Raw genomic sequence first — 4,484 nt, forward strand, 5'->3', positions numbered from 1 at the left:
GCTGAATTGTGATTGAACTCCCTGTGCAGGGACAGATGGCATTTATCTGAACAGCAGCTGAATTAGCACCACTCAGTTATCACTACCTCCTCAGCACAAGCCGCTGAAGCAGAGCATTTTAACTGGTAAATTGACACAAATATTTAGGCTAGGTAGAGATGAAAATGTAGCAGTGTTGACGGTTCCTTCTAAATATTCCAGTTGTTTCCTTAGAAATATAATTAAAGAATTGTTGTAAGGCCAATGTTTGTGAAGCATCGATTTTAATATTCTTTGGAAATTTGTAGTGCAGGGGGGAACCTCTGAATATGTTTGCCAAATATTTCTGTGTCCATGAACACAGGTTGTGGGCTTTTTGGTATATCTGTTCTCATAGTCTCCAATTTAACAAAGTACTTAAGCATGTGCTTAACTAAGGGCTAGTCTACACTGGCAACACTAAAGTGCTGTCGTGGCAGCGCTTTAACATGGTTGTGCGGTAGCAGAATAGCGCTGGGAGAGAGCTTTCCCAACGCTCTTTTAAAAAACAAAACAAAACCTCCACAAGGGATGTAGCTACCAGCGCTGGTGCACTGTCTACACTGGCGCTTTACAGCGCTGAAATTTGCTGCGCTCGGGGGGGGTTCACATCCCTGTGCGAGAAAGTTGCAGCACTGTAAATTGCTAGTGTAGACAAGCCCTAAGTATGTGCTTAAGGCCATTCCTATTCAGTATTCAGCAAAGCTCTTAAGCACACGCTTAAGTCCTGTTGACTTAAACTTAAAGTTCATCATGTACTTAAGTGCTTTGCTGAATAGAGATGGACTTAGTCACATGTTTAAGTCCTTTACTTAATCAGGGCCTCACTATGTGGTGCTTGCATTATGAGCCCAAACATGACCATATGAGTACAGCCCAAGCAAAAGGGCCAAAACCACCTGAAACTCTAAAATTGAAGAATGGAGTTCTCAAGGCAAAAGATAAAGTAAAGGCTCAAGACTTTTGCACAATAGTAATCTCTTTCTGGATATGGAAGAGAGGAGTGTTGTAGTAATTTAGATGGCAAATACACCATAATTAGTACAAACATTGAAACTTGCTAGCAAGTTTCTGCTAATTCCAAGGGAAGTATCAGGAATTCCTTACTTGCCTGACACTATGGTAGATGGTGCTAATTAACCTCTTGTTCATCTCCAATAGACATAGGTAAATCACCGGCTGGAGATGTGTCCTTCACCAGTGGTTACTAACACTTTTACATGCCTTATATCGCTGGACTCCTCTGCCTAAGGAAGAGACAATTCAAGGAAAGGGAGGTGACTGCAAACAATAAACAGAGTGTTTCTGTAGATTCTTTCCTTTCTGCTTAAGGTTACCTGAGCCCATTTCTCTGTGCTGGCCAAGTTCCACTCAGATCAGGACTAAGGTTGGGTGGAGGTGGCTTATGCTATCCCTGTGCTCTCTATTCAATGCCAGGCTTCCTGCAGCCCTAAGGGACTGTTCTGGTAGATAGAAACATTCAGAGCCCAGCAGGGGTCCAGTTATGCCCCCCCTGTTCTTTGGCCATAGCCTTTACCTCTGGAGCTGTGAGGAAGGGGCAATAGAGTTGCTCTACTGGTTCCATTTCACCAATGATCTCCACTGTAGCTGGGGATTCCCAGGTGGTTGGATATACACTAGTGGAGCAGCACAAAGGACCCTTATCACAATTAAGATTCAGGCCTCTTATTTTCATACAATATTGTGATCTCTGGTGGCTCAGCCAATTAAAGAAAATGTTGATTTCATAAATGTAAGAAGGGAGCTACATTGCCTCATCCTTGTTATGTCTTCAAGGGTACAGTTGGGTGAAAAAATGTTATCAATATCACTAAATGAAATGGGATTGGCCAGTGGAGTAATTATTTTCCCCTTCCCCCATCATCCCTTCCTCCTCATATGACCTGGAATCCTGGCAGTACACAAACTGACCTTGAAGCTGAAGTTAGACACGTCTTGCTGCCCACAGTGAACCCAGAAGCGTAAAGTGAGTAAGTAGTTTAACTAACTCCTCTTGCATTTTGTTCTCCACAAACAGTGGCATTTAAAATGGGAAGCTTATTAAAAATGAATTCAAAGCACCATGCATGGTGGTGTAATTTGAATATAATTTACTGATTTGCATAACTACTCAGACAGCAATGACAGCAAACTGTGTCAGCCCACTATGCGGCTGCTTCAAATGGTGACACTTAAGTAGCACTTTAAATAAATAAAAATAAAATCTGGCAGAATCGTAACAACACTTCTACAGTCACCCTGCAGAGAAACCACCTTAAATTGTCTGTGTTGTCTGTAAATGTCTGGAGTTAGCAGAAATGTTGTGTCTTTATTTACACATTAGATACATGTTTTCTTGCTATATGGTGCAGCAGATCAGCTTCTTAGAAGTGATCAATATCCACAACTCACTGGCTTGTTTGTGACTCAGCACCTCTCCAGAATAGACCCCCCCCCAGGCCTGATCCTCTGCTGGTCACCCTCAATGGAACTATGCCAATTTGTACCCAATGAGCATCTGTCCCAGAATTTTTTTTTCTTTGGACTGTTCAACATTCTTTACCATCCTTTTCCCCCTTCTTTCTTTCAGTGTAAGCTGATTTTGAATTCATCTAAAAATGTAATTTTATACAGGTTCATGGATCAATGGATTTATCAAGAGAAATGCAATCCTGGCCTCTCTGTTCATGATAATGCATGTTAAAATTAAAAGCAAAATTAGAAATACACCTCTACCCCAATATAACGGGACCCGATATAACATGAATTCAGATATAATGAGGTAAAGCAGTGCTCCGGGGGGGGGGGGGGGGAAAGAGCTGCACACTCCGGCGGATCAAAGCAAGTTTGATATAATGCGGTTTCACCTATAATGCAGTAAGATTTTTTTTTTTTTGTCTCCCGAGGACAGCGTTGTATCGGGGTAGAGGTGTATGGTTGTTTTCTGGAGATTTGTTTTAACCTTTCAGATGGGGTTGGTTTAACCGGCCCATTAATGTGAATAGGAAAAATTCCCAATAACTTCTGTTCGCTTTGGATCAGGCTTTGTCTGAAGTGAAGTGTTATCAGGTAACAGAATAATTTTGAACCCCATTTTTATCACTTATGAGGGTCTATTTACTGCAATAGCATCACTATCAAGAACAGCTGATTAACAGTTTGAGTTCAATGTATGTAGCTACATCATGATTAAATGATCAAAACAAGCATAGCTTGAGTAATGTCACATTTAAGTTTTCTAAAGACTGAAAGGTCAAGCATGGCCACATACTGACATTTTATTCAAATCTGTTTTATTGTTTGCTATTTAAAATATAAATATATACATTATCTGTGTGAACTTTAGCTATGGCTCTGTGATGCCTTTCAAATGTCAGCCAGGATCACATGGTGTGGTAGTTAATACCAGCAGTGACTGGGCTCCAATATTTAATCTAGTTCTATTTCTAGAAACATCACTTTTCCTGTCTGCAGCCCTTCTAGCTTTTCCTCCTTTGGAAAAAACACATGCTTCCTAATATAAACTATAAATATAAAGGAATCAGAAATTTGTCCTCAGCTACATTAATACCTGCCTAAGAAAATAGTGCTTATAATGACGACTTCTTCTTTAGCAATTAACTCTCTAGCTTCTTTAGTCCTCTAAAGAGAACTCTTTTTTTTTTTTTCTAAAATAAACTATTAGTACTGACTGCAAGATACTTCAGCTTAAAGGATAAAGTGGTTTGTACTTTTAGAATCTCAAATTGAATCTCCTCTGAAATTTTCAGAGGCATGAATATAATGGTTTTGCCTCCCTGCAGATCACAAACTCACTGTCCTTAGTCTGACACCATTAGAATAGACTGAAAGAGCCCTGCTGCCAAAAAGTCAACTGACCTGGAAAACCCTGCCAAAAAAGAAGGTGATCGCTATAGGTCAGATGTGAAGCTGCTGATGAAAGTAGCATGGGGAGTTTTTGCATGTGTGAATTCCCACAGACTTTATATAAATTTTTAAAAGATCTGATTTACAGTTTTCAAACATTAATATTAGAGATGGACCCAAACTATAAAACCATAATCTTTGGAGAAGTTCAGATCTTTGAGCTTTAAAACAGCGTCTCCATATTTATGCCTGTGTAAATGAGAGCAGGGTTTGTTTTAAGGCCTTTAAGTAAACATTCTTCTCCTTCATAATAGTCCGACATGCAGCTAATCGTGTCAGGTCCTCCTTAGATGTAATGAAGTATCAGAGGGGTAGCCGTGTTAGTCTGAATCTGTAAAAAGCAACAGAGGGTCCTGTGGCACCTTTGAGACTAACAGAAGTACTGGGAGCATAAGCTTTCGTGGGTAAGAACCTCACTTCTTCAGATGCAAGTAATGGAAATCTCCAGAGGCAGGTATATATCAGTGTGGAGATAACGAGGTTAGTTCAATCAGGGAGGGTGAGGTGCTCTGCTAGCAGTTGAGGTGTGAACACCAAGG

At 40.3% G+C, this 4,484-nt stretch overlaps 1 protein-coding gene across 2 annotated transcripts in view; it reads left to right on the forward strand.

The window, feature by feature from the left end:
• Positions 1-1,904: 1,904 nt before the first annotated feature.
• Positions 1,905-4,484, forward strand: part of CKMT2 (creatine kinase, mitochondrial 2) — a 49,074-nt gene continuing 46,494 nt past the window's right edge. Inside the window, exon 1 of one of the 2 annotated variants that reach the window (XM_034774596.1) lies at positions 1,905-2,005. The gene's annotated coding sequence lies outside the window, so the exon portion shown is untranslated. Of the gene's footprint in view, positions 2,010-4,484 lie in introns of both variants that reach the window. The other variant, XM_034774597.1, reaches the window with a different exon arrangement.

Source organism: Trachemys scripta, chromosome 6 (genome assembly GCF_013100865.1).
Source record: "Trachemys scripta elegans isolate TJP31775 chromosome 6, CAS_Tse_1.0, whole genome shotgun sequence".
Taxonomy (NCBI): domain Eukaryota; kingdom Metazoa; phylum Chordata; order Testudines; family Emydidae; genus Trachemys; species Trachemys scripta.